Here is a 20,195-nt window from a genome sequence, read left to right on the forward strand (position 1 = left end):
ATGAAGCTAGTTGTAATTACTGCGAAACGTCGTACTCAGATTGTAAGTGTTGTGGCTTGGCTCTCCAACACACCGGTGTTGCTGTACTAGTGACGAATTGACCACGTTCTGTTTACGTGACGATCCTTACTAGTTGGCCGTGTCGGGTGGTGGCGGGTTTTAACGACACATTTATAATATTTACGCGATCTAACCCCAAAAAAATCTCTATTATGGATGATATTGGTCGCGAAAACCTACGTGTTAAACTGACTGTAGGTGTGTATTTGGCAGAGGTGTGGACTCGAGTCATGTGACTTGGACTCGAGTCAGACTCGAGTCATGAATTTGATGACTTGCGACTCGACTTGGACTTGCATAACAATGACTTTGTCCCACCTCTGGTATTTGGTGTGTGAACATCTTAACACCGCCGGTATTCTTGCCGGAAAAGGGTAAACAGCGTTCGTCTTCTATTTTTGTGCACATCATCTTGACACTGGCAAAACGGGTGACCCGTGGATCTCCTCTCCGTCACTACCCCCACTCGTGTCGCCATTGCTCCGCGCTGCTTTTAACCGTGGCCGAGAACAGTAATTGGAGTGACCACCACGGGTCCGGTGGCCAGCACCACGCCCTGCCGTCTTTGTCTCCCCATTGCTGGTTTTTTTTTACACACAGCACCAGGTACTCAATTCAGGCTGAGTCGACCGCGGGGAGGCCCAGGACCAGTTCAGATATTCCTAAAGGAGAAGTTGGTCATGAGTGGAGAGGCTGAGTCGACAGAGGGAAAGCCCGGGTCCGATTGAGATGATAGTCACTGGTGTTGGTCGTGAGCAGGAAACGAACTCGGGTCGCCGGCTTTGTAGCAGCAGCAGCGCTAACCATTACACCACCGCTCCCGGCAGACACAAAAAGGACAGACACACACACACACGCGCGCACGCGCGCGCGCGCACTTTAACATTGTACAAACTTATATATATAGAGAGAGAGAAAGACACACACGCACACGCGGACCCGTTCTCTCGTGGCCAATTAGCTACATTTGGCACGGTCACTTGAATAATGCAGCTGTTGTTTTCGGGACACGTGTGTGTGTGTGTGGTGCTGTGTGTGCGCGCCGCACGTATAAACAACGGCTTGAACTTTCGAAAGCGTGTTTTTTTTTTTACGCCACTTGGCAATGCGCGTCCTTAGCGTGACCGCTCATTCCAGCCATCGCCGCCGTCCACTCAAAAGCAGAGAGACCGCCTGTTGATTGTTTAGCTGGAAGGCCCCGCTGCTAATGAGGGCCTTCGTGTCGGCGGCTATTTGTGCGCTCGCACGCGCGCGGATGGTCGAGGGGGATGGGGGGAGGGGCTCCACGGTGGCTAGGAGATGTTAACTCCCTCGCCTGGTCTACAGGAGATTGTGGGTTCGATCTCGACCCTGACGCCTGCTGCTGGATATTTGGAGTTTGCGTGTCTCTCTCTCGTCATCATCACGGTGGCTAGGAGATGGTAACTCCCTCGCCTGGTCTACAGGAGGTTGTCGGTTCGATCTCGACCCTGACGCCTGCTGCTGTATATTTGGAGATTGCGTGTCTCTCTCATCAACATCACGGTGGCTAGGAGATGTTAACTCCCTCGCCTGGTCTACAGGAGGTCGTGGGTTCGATCTTGACCCTGACGCCTGCTGCTGTATATCTGGAGTTTGCGTGTCTCTCTCTCACTCATCATCATCACAGTGGCTAGGAGATGTTAACTCCCTCGCCTGGTCTACAGGAGGTCGTGGGTTCGATCTCGACCCTGACGCCTGCTGCTGTATATTTTGAGTGTGTGTGTTTATCTCACTCATCATCATCACAGTGGCTAGGATATGTTAACTACCTCGCCTGGTACGCAGAAGGTCGTGGGTTCGATCCCGACCCTGATGCCTGCTGCTGTATATTTGGAGTCTGCGGTGTCTCTCTCATCATCATCATTATCACAGTGGCTAGGAGATGTTAACTACCTCGCCTAGTACGCAGGAGGTCGTGGGTTGGATCCCGACCCTGACGCCTACTGCTGTATATTTGGAGTTTGCGTGTCTTTCTCTCTCTCTCCCGGTGGTCGTGTGGATTTTTCTCCGGGTCCTCCGGTTTTCCACCTCCACGTTTAGAATCAACATCACGCGTTTAGAGTATTTCGCTACTGCTGTAAATTTCTCACGTGATAAGCCATTTCGTCGGGCTATCATTTGTGACAGCCAGGTCGCTTCTAAAAAAGATAAAAAGCTTTTCAACTCAATGGGACTTACCTGTTGAAATAAAAAAAAATCGTTCATATTTGAGGTGTCTGAAACATGACAAGACTAAAAATTCAAAGCGATTTGTAACACAAACGAACATTGAAAGCAATCGGCGGTGATCTCCCCATATACGGCCCTGAACATTCCAGTGGTGGAAATTCCACGTTTCTATGGCAGGGGGCGAGGCTCTCCACAGGGACAAACGCTGGGCGACCACCCCACACAAATCGGTACTCATTCTTATCGAGAACGGATGGAATTATGACTGAGTCAACCACCAAAGACAAAGATCCCCCGTATAGCTTGCATAGACTGTTGGGGCAAGTGCTGTTAGCGAGCACCTATGAAGGCCGGCACGGCACACGAGAGGGGTGGGTGGCCAGCGCCACGCCCTGGCCGCCTTTGTTTCCCCAATGGCGATGTTTACACACCGCACCAGGTGCTCATTTGAGGCTGAGTCGACCTAGTGGAGGAGGTCCAGGAGCGGTTCAGATAATCGTCACAGGTGTTGGCCGTGTGCGGGAATCTAACTCTGGTTCGTAGCGCAGCGTAGCGCTAACCTCATAATTCCCTCCGTTCTCGATAACAATGAGTACTGATTTGTGTGGGGTGGTCGCCAGCGGTTGTCCCTGTGGAGAGCCTCACCCCCCTGCCATAGAAACGTGGATTTTCCACCACTGGAATGCTCAGGGCCGTAGATGGACAGATCACCTCCGATTGTTTTCAATGTTCGTTTGTGTTACAAATCGCTTTGAATTTTTAGTTACACCACCGCTCCCCAACCAGCACCACCACCCCCACCACCCCCACCACCCCTGCCCATTTGATTCAATGCTCTCGAAGGGACCTTTTTGGCCAGTATCGAAATTATGGATAGAAAAAAACTAAGTCGAGGTTTTACCCTTTCTGGCAATAAAACAGTTTCCAAGGCGATGCGTAGATTATTATTATTATCAGAGCCATGTCTGTTTTGTCACAAGTAAGTGTGGTCAATGCAGACTTGACGCCTTGCGAAAGAGTATCTCATTTGGTCTACGAAAATTAGACTCCTTGGTTTTTTTGGTAAAGTCGCGTAGAAAATAATAATAGGTCGCGACGGTTCGACCGCCACGCAAGCGATCGTCCTCTGGTGTATTATTAATTTTTCTACGGGACTTTACCGAAAGAGTACGGATTCCTGCAGTCACGAAAGTTTCAAATGTTCGAAAATTGTTTGGTGTTTATTGCCAGAAAGGGTAAAAACACCTACTTATTATTAATATTGCTGCTGTTGTTGTTGTTAGTTTTTTGTTTCGCCAGGGCTGCCACGGAGTGTCCCAACCGCCAAACCCCCTCGACGGCGAACGCGCTACCGCCCGGTGCCGCGACATCATGGCCAGGGCCCCCTCGCCGACCATGGCAATCCGCGGTGGATGAAATTGAGAGGCGACCACTTTGCTGGGTTCTCTCTGGCCGGCGTGGAATGTGGAATTGGCACAGCCGAAAGCTCGTGTGAGTGGGAGAACTGGTTTTTAGGGAGGGGGGGGGGGTGAGGGGTGGATGGTGGGAGTTGAAAGGTTAGGCGGTCTTCACGGTGATGATGATGATGATGTTGTTGTTGTTGATGCCGCCCCACCTCGCCATCGCTTCCTTCCATCTGCTATATCCCGCAGCGATTGCAACGTCAATTCACTGCTCCCACAGCCTCGTCATCGTCTCCGATTAGCACGAGTTGGCTACGTACGGTGCGAAAGAAGGCAAACATACACACATCGTCACCACCACCATCTGGCTTCAATGTCTTCCCCGTGTTGCACAGTAAACACAAAATTAAAGTACCACTCTCACAGTGTCATCGCCATCATCATCGCCACCATCTGGCTTCATGTCACCCCCCGTGCCCCAGGGTAACAACCTCCGGTCATCCTCGCAGCCACCGAACAAAGACGGTCACCGCATAGCGCGCTTTCGGAAGCGCTTCCACGGCCGTCTGGAACGCTCTTCCTTCCGATATTCGGAAGCCACTGGAGCTATGCACTTTGAATATTTAGATTCAAAACGCATTTATGTAATTCCCCCCGCACCTACAATTATCACGGTTGGCTACGTACGGTTCGAAAGAAGTTCAACATATATACATTCTACTTAATTTGGAGCTTTCGTGACTGCAGGAATTACTCTTTGGTTCTTTCGGTAAAGTCACGTATAAAGAGAAAATAATAAATTAAATACTAGCATACGACGTTTAGATTGCAACACAAGCAATCATCATCAGGTATAAATGAAATAGAAACATTTAAGGCCTCGACACAGAGGCGTGGTTTCTCTGTGTGCCTATGTATGTGTCTCTCTCTATGTAACTCTGTGATATCTGTCTGCTTATATGTCTGTCTATATGTCTCTGGTTCTGTGTTTTATCTCTCTCTCTCAAATTTAGCATTCTCAGGAAGAACGTAATCAACCAGGTAAGGTGTTTGACTGTTATGTTATCCGACTCTGTTGTATTACATTACATTTCTAAGTATACTAGATTTGTGTTTCTATTTCATTTATACCTGATGATGATTGCTTGTGTTGCAATCGAAACGTCGTATGCTAGTATTTAATTTATTATTTTCTTTTTATACGTGACTTTACCGAAAGAACCAAAGAATATATACATTATACATACTCTGTGTGCCACCCCAATGCCTGTTTCCGAAAGTTGCCATGCACGCGTCCCACCCATCTCCTATATGCAATGCAAACATATAAATAGATAAATAAATGCCGCAGAGTGTGTTGGTGGTGTACATGGTGAAATGTGACGGGCACTTAACAAATTCACATTGATCAAATACACTGAGCCGGTAATCGCTGAGACCTTGGTTCGAAGTTTTCAGCTGCCCGTGGTTATGCCGGGTTTTCAATTGTACACATCTCAGCGCGGTCACCAGAGCATGACCATTTCACGGGCGCACGGTGGCGAGATGTTAACTACCTCGCCTTGTATACAGGAGGTCGTGGGTGAGATCCCGACCCTGACGCCTGCTGCTGTATATTTGGAGATTGCGTGTCTCTCTCATCAACATCACGGTGGCTAGGGGATGTTAACTCCCTCGCCTGGTTTACAGGAGGTCGTGGGTTAGATCCCGACCCTGACGCCTGCTGCTGTATATTTGGAGTTTGCGTTTTCTCTCTCCCCATGGTTGCATTAATTTTTCTCCGGGTCCTCCGGTTTTCCCCTCCACATATAGAATCATACGTTTGTAGCATTTAGCTGCTGTAAATGTCCACGTGATAACCCACTTAGTTGAACTATCATTTTTGGCCATATCGCTTCTGGAAAAGAGCCGTATGTCTCAGTGGGCCTTACCTGGTCAAATAAAAACAGTAAAAAAGAAATAGTATTGACTTCCCACAAAGTGGTACTCGTTTTACTGATCCCAGAATGACGATGGACCGCAGTCAATCTTTGTAATTGTAATGCAGCAAAAACAATACCCAAAGACAGGAACATCAACATTGTTTTAGAGGTGCAATTCAAGACAGGGTCTAACCCATGTTATTTGGTGCCAACTCAATGACTCTGACACGGCCCAATGCGAACCTCCAGAGGCCACGAGCCGAACACTGAGAGTGTTTTGTTTGAACGCAGGAAGCGATCCGCATTGGCTTACCGGAGAGACTTTCCAATGTTTATACAAAAAAATCCGACTTTTTTTAGCAACGATACTCGCCGCGGTTTTAAAATCGCCGGGTTTTTTTAACCTGCTGTGTATGACGCGTGGATTCAGAGCACGCTGGGACATTGCCAACGAGACATTGCAACAGAAGCCCGAGGAGTGTGCCAAGACGCCTGGAGATTGTCGGTCGCTTCGCAATTCGCAAGCGAGGGGGGGGGCAGGGAAGAGGAGCACGTGGATTAGAGAACACGCGCGCGGGTGAGAGACATCACCAATTGCCAGAGGGTCACTTTCGCCGATAAGACATCGTCAGTGTGAGGGCCGCCACGCGTTTGAAACGATTGCTGGGTTTGACAGCAGGAAGATGACAACGATGATGGGGGGGGGGGGATGGTCACCTGGCCGCAAAAAGGCCACCAGGGGCCACCCAGTGGCCCATGGGACCTTGCAACGAAGAACGCTGCGCCAGAGGTCGCAACCGGGTACCCGATACCCGTACCCTACCCGATACCCGACTACCCGTACGCGGCCGGGTACGGGTAGGCCGTGAGTCGCCGTTTGTCACTCATTTCGGGTAGGGTACGGGTATGGGTAGCGTACGGGTTTGCGACCCTGGTGCGGCCGGGTACGGGTAAGGAATCAAAACCCGTGTGCGACCTCTGCGCTGCGCTGAGACCGTTGAGCAAATAGAGTTGGGCCTTGGCAGGACACTTGATGGATGGAGGAGACGATGGCCGGTGGGACAAACTGAGCGTGGTTGGCTACGTACGTACGGTGCAGAAGAAGTTCAACGTACAACAACAAAGACAACGATCCCCTGTATAGCCTGTAACAGACTGCTGCGGCAAGTGCTGTTAGTGAGGACCTATGAAGGCCGGCACGGCACACGAGGGGGTGGGTGGCGCCACGCCCGGCCGCCTTTGTCTCCCCAGTGGCGATGTTTACACACCGCACCAGGTACTCATTTGCGGCTGAGTCGACCTAGGGGAGGCCCAGGACCCGTTCAGACAATTGTCACTGGTGTTGGCCGTGAGCGGGAATCGAACTCGGGTCACTGGGTTCGTAGCGCAGCGCGCTAACCGCTACACTAACGCTCGCCACACAGACACACACGTACACACACACACACACACAAGACAAAGATCCCCCGTATAGCCTTAACAGACTGTAGGGCAAGTGCTGTTAGCGAGCACCTATGAAGGCCGGAACGGTACACGAACGAGGGGGTGGGTAGCCAACACCACGCCCGACCGCCTTTGTCTCCCGAGTGGCGATGTTTACACACCGCACCAGGTACTCATTTAAGGCTGAGTCGACCTAGGGGAGGCCCAGGACTGGTTCAGATAATCGTCACTGGTGTTAGCCGTGAGCGGGAATCGAACCCGGGTCTCCAGGTTCATAGCGCAGCGCGCTAACCACTACACTACCGCTCCCCATAACACAGACACACACGTACACACAGACACACACGTACACACACACACAACAACAACAACAACCGCCATTCGCCACTAAGTGGCGGTGACGTCACCACGACGCTTGTGCCAGGCCATGTGCACCCTGAGGCCACGTGAAGTGTCGAACGCCCGCTGGCAGGAGGTCACGGGGCAGACCCAGGTGCCACGGGTCGACTGACCACACACACACGTACACACACACACGTACACACACACGTACACACACAGACACACACGTACACACACACGTACATACACGTACACACACACGTACACACACAGACACACACGTACACACACACACGTACACACACAGACACACACGTACACACACACACGTACACACACAGACACACACGTACACACACACGTACACACACAGACACACACGTACACACACGTATACACACAGACACACACGTACAAACACACACGTACACACACACACGTACACACACGTACTTACACAGACACACACGTGCACACACGTACACACACACACGTACACACACACACGTACACACACACGTACCCAGAGAGGACGTTCATTGTGGTGACGCTGCCGGGTGTCCTGTGACATCGCGGCACCACGAGGCACGGGGACGGCTTTGGGAGGTGTTCATCCAGCAGTGGATGGATCATGGCTGCTGATGATGATGATGCTGATGATGATGCTGATGATGATTATATTTATATTTATACATTGTTATTATAAAAAAAAAAGTTGGCCAAATTAGAATGTTTTCTTCTTCTTGGTCGTCTTCTTCTTGGGTTTCATCCAAACATCAGGAACACATCCCTGGAGGTCACGCGCGCGTGAGCCTCTATGTGTGTGTGTGGTGTGCGCACTGCCTGCGTGTGTGTGTGTGGTGAGCGCACTGTCTGTGTGTGTGTGGTGAGTGCACTGTCTGTGTGTGTGTGTGGTGAGTGCACTGCCTGTGTGTGTGTGTGGTGAGTGCACTGCCTGTGTGTGTGTGTGGTGAGCGCACTGCCTGTGTGTGTGTGGTGAGTGCACTGTGTGTGTGTGGTGAGTGCACTATGCGTGTGTGTGGTGAGTGCACTGTGTGTGTGTGTGGTTAGCACTATGTCTGTGTGTGTGTGTGGTGAGTGCACTGTGTGTGTGTGTGGTGAGTGCACTGCCTGTGTGTGTGTGTGGTTAGCACGATGTCTGTGTGTGCGTGTGGTGAGTGCACTGTGTGTGTGGTGAGCGCACTGTGTGTGTGTGGTGATTGCACTGCCTGTGTGTGTGTGGTTAGCGCACTGCCTGTGTGTGTGTGTGGTTAGCACGATGTCTGTGTGTGCGTGTGGTGAGTGCACTGTGTGTGTGTGGTGAGCGCACTGCCTGTGTGTGTGTGGTGAGTGCACTCACTGCCTGTGTGTGTGTGGTTAGCGCACTGCCTGTGTGTGTGTGGTTAGCACGATGTCTGTGTGTGCGTGTGGTGAGTGCACTGTGTGTGTGTGGTGAGCGCACTGCCTGTGTGTGTGTGGTGAGTGCACTGTCTACGAATCACACCAGCTGAGTTGTATTCCCGGCCACGGCCAACATCGATCTAGGAACCGGTCCTGGGGTCTCCCCTCCTAGGTCGACTCAGCCTTAAATGATGCCATGGCGTGGGTGTTAACATTCACACCTTGACAAAGGCAAGCCGGGCGTGATCCAGCATGCACCACTCCCTCGGGTGGGTTGTGCCCGGTTCGATCCCTGGTGGACTGCTGACGTTGCCAAGTCCCACACTTGGACCACTTCCATGTGTTTTCCACGACAAACAAAGATTCCTGAACAGACTGTAGGGGCAAGTGCTGTTAGCGAGCACCTATAAAGGTCGGCACGGCACACGAGGGGGTGGGTGGCCAGCACCACGCCCGGCTGCCTTTGTCTCCCCATTGCACACACACACACTCATACACAAGTATAATGAATGTTGGTTTAAACTTTCATCCACATGACCTAATTTGTTTTGTGGAACTAACAAGGAGCTGAGACAGAGAGCGCGGGGAGACAGAGAGGGGGGGGCGAGAGAGAGGGGAGAGAGAGAGGGGGGCAAGAGAGAGAGGGGGGGGGAAAGGGTAAGAAGGAGGAGAGCAGAGCGTGACATCTTTTGTGAAATCTTTCGTTTAAAAAGGGGGGGGGGGCACATAAAGCAAAGCATTTTTTTTAACGAAATGATGAACGAAGCAACGTGCCGACTACACCGAACATTTTCTTGTTTCCTCTGCTCTGATGGTAAAAAAGAGAGCGAGGGAGAGACAGAAATATTTCATTTAAAAAAGGTGGGGAGGGTTACGTAAAGCAAAGCATTGAAAAAAAAACGAAATGATGAACGAAGCAAAGTGCCGACTACACCGAGCATCTTCTTGCTCCCTCTGATCGTAAAAAAAGAGAGAGAAGGGAGGAGAGAGAGAGGGGCATGCTGATATGAGCTACCCGTCGGAGGCCGTCGGACTGCGAGAAGGGCTGCGTGCAGAACGAGAGTGAGCGAGAAAGTGAGCGAGAGGTGGGGGTTTACATAAAGCAGCAAAGTTAAACATTTTAAATAAAAAAAACGAAATGATGAACGAAGCAAAGTGCCGACTACACCGAACATCTTCTTGTTTCCACTGATCGTAAAAAAAGTGAGAGAGAGGGTAGAGAGAGGTGAGAGGGGAGAGAGCGATGGGAGAACGAGAGAGCGAGGGAGCCGCCTCTAGCCGCTGTGTAACCGAGTGCGTTTGTTGCATTAAGGAGGCGATGAGTTAGTGGACGCGCGCTGGGGAATGGTCATGCCTCAAATATGGCTCTGCTGGGCACCGCGTCTGGGTTAAACAAACATTGTCCCCCAGAGGGCCCTGGACACAGACGTGCAGACACTTTCCATGTGTCCGTGTGCCTGTCTGTCTGTGTGTGTGTGAGCGTGATTCTGGCCCCACCACCCCCTCGTGTGCCTTGCCGGCCTACATAGGTGCTCGCTAACAGCACGTGCCCAAAACGTCTGTTAAGGCTATGTGGGGCATCTTTGTGTGCGGGTAATGCGTGCCTTTGTCTCCCCCATTACGGCTGCTTACACATCGCACCGAGTACGAATTTAAGGCCGAGTCGATCTAGAGGACACCCAGGACTGGGGACTGATTTCAGAATAATTGCCACTGATGGTATCCTTGCCCTGCAATCGAACCCATGTCGACATCTCGTGTCCCGCGCCGGCCTGAATGAGCGTCCGCCAACACCACGTGCCCCACATTAATTAAATTCGGATGAATTCGACAAATTTCACAATACGCGTGGGTTTAATGCCACCGAACCTCACATACTTAACTCAAGTTATCAAACGACCGCTGTTTCATTCTGACTTGTGTTGGCGTTGATGTTGTTGTTGCTGTTCCAAATAAAACACAAATCGCAACTTTTATTTCATTTTTAACAAAATATTGCAACCTGAAAGCAATTGAACGTTGTTTGGTGGCAGTGGCATCACGTGGTAGGCACACGTCCCTGCTCGCAAGGAATCAAACAGTGTGTGTGGGGGGGGGCTCTGTCCAATTCCCCTCCCTCTCTGTTACTCGTCAGAAGCCCCCCCACCCTCCAGCCCGTGGGGGTCCCGGTGCAGTTGCACCGCCTGCACACTCGACAGCGACGCCACCGAGAGGAGGGTGGGGAAGCTCACAATGTCAATGAATCCATCAGCCACCTGTGGGTCAGTGGCGTAGTTAACGACGTCATCAGCTCAGGGGGGGGGGGGGGCTGCGGCAATGGGTTCAGGTGGGGGGGTCACCCAGTATTGTGATTGGTCTCGCACGGTCGCACCTAGAGGCCGAATCGCATCGTCGTTGCGCTCACGGTCTCGAACACTTAACGCTGTGGGGGCGCTCCGTTTTAAATGAGTTGTTCGCGTTGTTCTTCGACACTATTGTTGAAAACAAATCTCATGGTGGCTCTCAGCATGGGGGGGGGGGGCAACCAGGGGGTGAGGGGGGCAGGGAGGGACCCCCCCTCGCCCCCACGCTCGTCACGCTGCCGCTTGTGGGTCAACCCGGATTCTCGGCTGTGTTACTGAATCCGGCACACCAGCTGATATCATTGCTCCATCTCCACAGCAGACGGTGAATTTGGAGCGAGTTCCAGCCCCTCGGCCGTCATTCCATCGCTAGTCCTGACTACGGCATGAAATATAAAACTCAACGTAATTAAACATCTAATACAACATATTTTCAAATCGTTTTTTTATTTGTTTATTTTTTTGTTTGTTTACATTTTGTATTTTTTTCTCTCATGGAACCCAACCGGATTATATACTTGTTTTTGACAACAGGATCGCAATATTTGAAAAATTTGCATGCGTGACTGTAAACCAAGTCGTTTGCAAAGTAACCGTTGGCAGATTCGCATTATTATTCTCATTGCAGTGTATTTCAACAAATGATACACTTCGTTCTGTGAACGCCTCTCATTTTTGTTTGAGCTCATCCGCCGATACACGGTCTCCCCGTGGACGTCAATCATGGCAGTCGACTCATCATCACATCATCACAATCGTCACAATCGTCACAATCATCATCTTCAACTTTTTTTTGGGGGGGGGCGGGTGGTGGGGCGGCGGTGTGGAGGTTGGGAATCGTTAAAATAAGTACCACGATGTGGAAAGTTATCCCGAGGTCACGAGATCGATTTCCCTGCACGGAAGTTCCAAACAACCGCGCAAGATTCCTAAATCCTCCCTGGGAACCCCCCGCCTCTGTCCAGCCCAGCCACGGCGTGCGGTGGGGTGACGTGCGGGTCACTCCCACCTCTGGCAGGGATCGAAGAGCAGCCCAAGAGCCCCTCGAGAAACTCCCTCGAGCTCTCTGTAGAGCTCTCTCGAGTGGAGGTCTTTCCTCCAGCAGTGGAGCGAGCGAGCAATGGCAGGGCTGCACATTTGCCTTTGTATACGCGAGGGGGTGGGGGGGAATAATTGGTGGCTCTACGAAGGGACCGGTGCCCGACATAGGAATGTGGAATTCCCACCGATGTCGCTCAGGAGCCGCCAACTGGCAGCCCGCCGTAGTTTACCAGGTCACCAGTGCCGCTGATGCCATCACCTCTTTCCTTCCGCCAGATTCCACAACTTGTTGCACGGTTATCACCCGCACCACCCACAGTTTATGCAATGGATGATTTGTGTCACAAACGTACCGCGTGCGATTTGTCGCGTATCAATAAAAATACAATTTTACATCCATAAGTTAGGGGGGGGGGGGTGGGGGGCAAGGGACACATTTATTTTTGTTAAATATAGAAATTAAATAGCAACAAAGAGAAAATAAGTTAACGATGACTTCACGGCGAATTGTCTCAACGTGGACGTAAATTTGTGCGTTCATCTGTGTGTCCGAAAACATCATTCAACGTCGTCATCATCATCGTCGTGATTGTGATTACAAACCACGGTCTATCCACTGCTGGATGAAGGAGCCCCCCCAACCCCCCACACACACAATGTCGTTCCTTCACCAGCCTCGCCCGTCAGCCAATCGTGTACGCGCCTTGCCGCGGACGAGACATGAGTTTCGTTTAAAAAAACTATTTTTGATCTCGCGACTGGAGTATTCTTAAGAGACAAATTGAAAAGTTTTTTTTAAATAGTTTTTTGACTTTTCAGACGTGTTGAGATCGTTTATACTATCCGCTCGATTTGAAACGTCATAGTCCCTAACGATAGTGACGTCACCCTCCGCCACGTGACATCGATTTTGGCGGGAAGTGCGTGGAAGTGGCGTCGTCGAACGGACGTCACTTCCTGTGACCTCATACTTTTAGACCAGTCCGAAACTGAACCTATTCCTCCCCAGGGCTAGTCCGAAATTTCGTCTTCAGACCAGAATTTCGGATCAAACATCCCTCGACCGCAAACCACACCTGCCTGTGAAACGTAGCGCCCATCGCGATAGCCTCGCGCAGTTAAGAGCGGTGCAAATACCAACCGTACGAACGATTTCGATTGATCATGGACCAAGCCTACTCACCCATTGGCTTCCTCACTTTCGACCGAAGGGTCAATTGTAAGAAAATCTAAATATCTTTTTTCCGTGAAATGTCATTCTTCGTGCCCAAACCCGGCTGAACGCGGCAACAAATCCTGCCCGGGGAAATTGCTAAACGGCGCTCTCTGCGGCTGCCCATGGTTTGAGCCGGTAAACAAAGGGGCGAAGATAATTTATGTAATTCATGATTATATTTGGACAATTCAATTTTCAAGAGAGCACACGGTATGCAATTACAAGTCGCAGTAGATCATGCTCTCGCGGGATCCTCATTCATTACCATTTTTTATTTTTTCGGTCCCTGCCATTTACAGAGGGGTTGTTTTTTTTTCATGCAAACAATTTTCATGAACACTTTGCAGAGATCCTCCGGCAGAAGTAATTGGAAAAATAAGCTCAAATATTAACCCCCGCCCGCCTTCCCTGTTTTGCGCGGTAGTGAATTTTAACTCATTGATTATTTTTGTTTCGGCCAAAAGTTAAATGCTTCGCGTTTTTTTCATTTCAGAAAGAGCGTCAGTCACGATTAACATCGTTCCTTTTAACCGTGTATAGTAATCTACTGCTGGTTGAGGGCCTTCCCAATGCTCCCGCGCAGGTTATTCGACCACGATCGGTGAAGGTGGGGGGGGGGGGCATAGACGTGAAAGCATAGGAGAGTACAACAATGTTGTTGTATGCCCTACGCTGACACGAAATTCCTGGGAGGGAAATAAAATGAGCACCACAAATTTGGGGAGTCGAGTGTGGTTGTCGCGGATTGGATGGACTGGTCCGTGCCATGGGAATGTGGAACTTCCAACACGACATTGTAAATGCGAGGATTGTCATGCTTTAAATTATAAATAAGAAAGTAATCATTTACAGCCAGTTGTCTATCTACGAGTGGGTAAAGGCTTCCCCATGCCATGTCGACCATGTGGTTGTTTGACCATATTTCACCATCCTGGTCACTCCGGATTGGTGAAGAGCAGGAGGAGGGGGCCTTGGGCCAGTTCAGCTATCACTCTCTACTGATCATAGCCGCGGCCAGGAATTGAACTCGGGTGTTGGATTCGCAGCGCAGCGCTAACCCCTGTTCCGTTACTCCAAGACAGGGTAGGGTTTTAAGAGGTAAAAGTGCAGCCCTGAAATTGCCTGCTCGTGCCACTGCTGGTGGAAGAGTGTAAGAACCCACTCTGGACGGTGTTCAGCCGACACGTCCACGCCAGCCAGACGTCTTGATTGTGGTGGGAGTAATTTCCCTACAACTTTACCCCACCGCAAGCGACCTGCCACGATCTGTTGGTAAATTAAACATTTATTTTTCGGCACACGGTCGGCTTACTCGTGTGAGCGACATCACACGGTCTCTGCAATAACGAGCACGGGGCGACCCTGAGAGAGTGATGGAAATTCCACATTCCTATGGCCGAAGACGAGTCCATCCAAAGCACAACGACCGCTGACTTACCAACTAAAGAGCGGTGCCATATTATAATGAGTCAGTTTACAAACGATGGTGGCCGATGGGCCCGAGTCAAGCTCCCCAACCCGGAGTTGAACCTGCGACTCGTCTGATCGCGAGCGAAGCGTTGCGCCCTTTGCATCGCCGCATCAGTGGTAGCCAGCGCCGGTTTGACGCGGGGGCTTCAGGGGGCCGCAGCCCCTGGGGGTCTCGGATTTGTAGGGTCTGTCAGCCCCCCACCCACGGAATAAAGCATATATAGCCAGAGCTTTCTAACGGTTGAAATTCAATATTGTAGCACTACGATAAATCCTATTGGCAACCCGGCAGGACATCGCCATGTGTAATACTACGAGCTATGTCCCGAAACTTAAAGCAGTTTTTTGTTCGATTCAACTCTTGATTCAGGGTCACAATTTTGTCCAGTTTCACATTCAAAACAACTCAAAATTGAAATCACCAAGCGAAAGGGCAATACAATGATTGGCAGACGTCGGGCATGGCGATGGTGGTGGCTTGCGAAACAGTCAAGGCGAGGAAGTGAATGTACACAGCAGGGAACTCTAAAATTATAACAGCCGCCTGGCCCAATTAATCGCCTTCATTCGGCCCTGGCCGTTGCGATATTAATACCACCGCGGGCATTACAAGGCGCCTTGGGGAGGGGATTCGAACTGTGAGCCTCCCTGCATTGCGGCTCAAGTTGACAACCGCGCGCTGTCCGCCATCGCAAAGTTGTCACCCGCGCAGTTTCTAAAACACATCTCGCACCACTTCCGTGTTGCGCATGGCACGACGACGACAAACATCGTGTCTCTTTCAAGTTTCTAAGATTCCGATCATCATTTTTGTGTGTTCAACGGTTTTGCGAGCACGCTCGTTGCCACGGCTCTCCGCCGGTGCACTCCCGAATTGATCGACGCTACGGGAGACGCGCGGTCTTTAACGAACGATTTGTATGCACGGTCTGTTCTCCTGTACCGCGTGTTTTCATGCGAATTGGATGCGATTGAACGTGACGCCATCGAGCGAGCGGAACCACGTCGCAGCGCGAGCAGGAATGACCGGTGGTAGCGGCTGCCTCGGCGGAGCACCATCGCGCGAGGCGGGATGCTGCTGGATGCTTTTAGATGCTACCCACGCACCTCGGTCTTTGTTCAGCCTACGTATGCATCTCAGTGTTATTGTGGACTGCGCTTTACCCCTATGCTATTATTTATTAAAACGCGATTTCTCCAGAACGCGGTGTTCTTAAGGAACGCGACAAATACCGCGTTACAGGGAAACAGACTTTATCCATGTCGAACTTCTTTTGCACCGTACACAACCAACCGCGCTAATCAGAAGACTTACGTCCGTGCGACATTTCGATTTTTCCTGTGATTGCGTGGTCGGTTTTCTCAGTATGCTCTGATTCTCTGCACGCGCCATACGCCGTATTTTATTTGTTTTTGGCTTTTTACCACGTTGGTGACTCGGGGTCACCGTCATAACAAAAAAAAAGCGAGACTTGCATGGCCTCCTGAGTTGGTCTCACCCGACGATTAAACAAAACTCGACGTGAGACCTGACGATGCGCGTGACTTTGCTGGGAACGTCTTCTTCATCTTCTTCTTCGACTTATTATTATCATTATTATGATACATTTTTTTATTATTATTCGGTTCGTGGAGAAACCTCCCGGCAGCACGCGGAGCGAAACGACGGACGCGGTGCCGAGAAAACCGGCGGCATCAACCTGGCCACCCTCCAGAGAGGGTGATCTGGCCACCCTCCAGAGAACTACGCAGCAGCAGCAGCAGCAGGACAGCTGCGATTAACCGTCGCAGTGACGGCGTTATTTGGCATTTAATGTTCCCGCACGCTCCTTTCTCTGCTCCCCCCCCCCCCCGCCCTAGTGTCCCCTGCGATTCGACTGATCTCCACAATTCCGGGGCCGACGACCGAATTTCAGAGCGAACTCATTCTCGTTTTGTTGTTGTTATTGTTTCGTATCATCTCATCACGGCACATTTTCGCCCCCCCCGCCCCCGCCGCTCCCCACTCCGTGTCGGTTACGATTGCTTTCGGTACCCTACGACGTGACGTTACCGGACGGTTTGCACCACGTCGCTTGCATAAGTTGTAAGTAACCCGTTCATCACGCGTCGCGCGGTTACGATGCGGTTTGCCGTGAGCGTAAGTTATCGGTTTTCAAAACATTTTTTTGTTATTTTAAAACCGTTGAATCGGCGAGACCCGTCACGTGACCGCTCGTTGACCATTGCATTGCCGGCTGCGGTGATGTGGGGCGAAGTTTTAAAGAGCGCTGAGGCGTGCGTTGATCTCTCACAGCATCAGGTATTGCTGTGAGCGATCGTGTGTTGGAGTCTCGAGTCCTGCCCACGTGAACCTACTACAGGCGGCATATGCTCACCCCCCCCCCCCACCTTCGCGTCTCCCGAAACGGAAGATGATGCCACAGACCCACGTCAATCAGAATCTTTATTTATCCTGGAGAAATCCGATGAGCTATGAAGCTCTTTTTCACAGATGTCCAGTTAGGGATGGATGAGAAAGTTAGAATAGGAGTCACTTCAACAGGAGCTGTGGAGCCGCTCCAACTGGAGCCACTAAAATAGGTGCCACTCCAATAGAATTCACTCCAACAAGACTCAGTCCAATAGGAGCCACTCCAATAGAAGTTACTCCAACAGGACTCATTCCAATAGGAGCCACTCCAATAGAAGTCACTCCAACAGGACTCACTCCAATAGGAGCCACTCCCATAGAAGCCAATCCAACAGAACTCACTTCAATAGCAGCCACTCCCATAGAAGCCAATCCAATAGGACTCACTCCAATAGGAGCCACTCCCATATAAGTCACTCCAATAGGACTCACTCCAATAGGAGCCACTCCCATAGAAGCCAATCCAACATGACTTACTCCAATAGGAGCCACTCCCATAGAAGTCACTCCATCAGGACTCACTCCAATAGGAGCAACTCCCATAGAAGTCACTCCAATAGGACTCACTCCAATAGGAGCCACTCCCATAGAAGCCAATCCAACAGGACTCACTCCAATAGGAGCCACTCCCATAGAAGTCACTCCTTCAGGACTCACTCCAATAGGAGCCACTCCCATAGAAGTCACTCCAATAGGACTCACTCCAATAGGAGCCACTCCCATAGAAGCCAATCCAACAGGACTCACTCCAATAGGAGCCACTCCCATAGAAGTCACTCCAACAGGACTCACTCCAATAGGAGCCACTCCTATAGAAGTCACTCCAATAGGACTCACTCCAATAGGAGCCACTCCCATAGAAGGCAATCCAACAGGACTCACTCCAATAGGAGCCACTCCCATAGAAGCCACTCCATCAGGACTCACTCCAATAGCAGCAACTATCTCAACACCAGACTCGGTACAGATTGGACTGCCCCGTTGTCAGCCATCCAAGAGGTGCTTGTGAACGTCGCCCTTCATCTTTGAGCTAAGCCGAGTGTGCCAGAGACACAAACGAATTGAGCGAAATTTTCTTTTTGTCTGCAGCTGTCGGTGACCGGGCTCAGACCGTGTGAAACTCACTGCATTGGAGCATCCCCGGATCGATGTGCAGGTGGCTTGCTGAAACCGAGATTCTGAGGCTCTTGGCAGTGCTGGATTGGTGACTCTGCAGTGTTCATCGTGAACCCTGTTGAGTGCCTCGGGCTGTAATTGAGACGTTCCCTCTCGTTCACAGTTTACAAATGTGGGCGACGCAAATGTTTGATTTCTTGAAGAGTTTTCCCCGTTTCTTCCTTTCGAATATAACCTAATAAATGAAATAGAATTCACATTTTGTTTATTAAATAATAATAACTTAAATATAAGAATGTGTGTTTATGTATCATTCGATACTTACTGTTTCTGAATATTAATATGCACCACACACACACACATACAAACAGCATCAACAACAGCCGTCATTCGCCGCTAAGTGGCGGTGACATCTCCACAGCGCTTGTGCCAGGATAGGTGCGCATCAAGGTCACCGTGAAGAGTCGAGGCTCACCGGGAGGAGGTCACAGGACAGACTCAGCTGCTATGTATTGACTGAGATGACTTGCAGATGCACCACCTGTGCTGCCAACTGTGCCAACTTGCTCGGTTTTAGGCGCCCGGTACTCCGCTCATTGTTGTGAGCGTCTCTTCCGCCCTCCGTTGTTGTCGGAGGGCAGCTGCCTCCGAATTTCCACAAGCATCATGTACAGAGGCTGATCTTGACACCGCTGGTACCCATCATCGACAAGTCCATTCAGCTCCACATCCTCTTGTACCACATCGGCCTATCTCTTTTTTAGCCCGTGGCACACCCTTTTAGCCCCCTCTAACTGGTCATTCAGAAGCTGATTGGGCATGCGGTAGGCTGGCCACGCCGGCTATACGACCCAGCCAATGCAACCTTATCCGTCGCAGGAGCTCACCGTGATGGAAATTGTTTTCAGATCTTTCAAAAACGTGTGAGCTCCTCGTACAACCCAGTCTGGTTAAACACTAAAGACACCCTTTGTCCCCTGTGTTCAAAGCAAAATTTGGGGGGCATTTCTTACTTTCCAGAGCGCTGTAAAAAATCCGGAGAATACAGTAACAGCAGAAGAGAATATTTCACCGCGTGGATTAACCTCGTGTAGAAAAACCTTGGTTTAATTCGCTCTCACATTCACACGCACACACACACACTTATCACCAGTCCATCAGACCATTGCCATGATCAATAATGTCAACGTCATAAAATCCAACGCAGTCAATTTACAAAATGGCTATCAAGTGTTGAGGCCAAGCATGCTTGAGATGAATGGACATGGAGCCTTTAAAGTGCTACAAGTCACTAAGACCACAGCCATCTTACGAACGGATCTCCGATAATTATATATGACCATGAGCCCCCCCCCCCCCCCCAGTCCCCTCCCCACACCCATTCAAATCCTTCCCGTTCCTTCAAGTTGAGAATTTTCACATTTGTAGTTTTTCGGTGGCTCTTCGTCCCACGCGTACACAGTGGAGTAACAGTTGCGGACGATTATCTTCACGACCGTCGCGAGTCAAACTTTAACGGTTCGGTTGTTAGTCCGCCGATTTTTGTTTTTTACATCAACGCCTCCTCGCGCCAAGTCGGGAAGCTGCGGGCGTCTCAGCCGCGGGTCGTGACGCAGTTATAAATAAATCAAAAGTGGCTTCGGTTGGATCGGGGAAATGCAGCGTGATTCTGAACGTCCGTTCACATTTTTCTTTCTATTTTTTTTTACTATTTTTTGTCGTTTGTAATTCATTCTTGCACTTTCCCCAGCTCGCCGTGTCTTCCAATTAAACAAAAAACAACAAAAATAATAATTGTTTCGTGCCACAGCCACGGCTATTCACAGCCGTGACTAT

The sequence above is a fragment of the Lampetra fluviatilis genome, chromosome 39, assembly GCF_964198595.1.
Source record: "Lampetra fluviatilis chromosome 39, kcLamFluv1.1, whole genome shotgun sequence".
In the NCBI taxonomy this organism is placed as follows: domain Eukaryota; kingdom Metazoa; phylum Chordata; class Hyperoartia; order Petromyzontiformes; family Petromyzontidae; genus Lampetra; species Lampetra fluviatilis.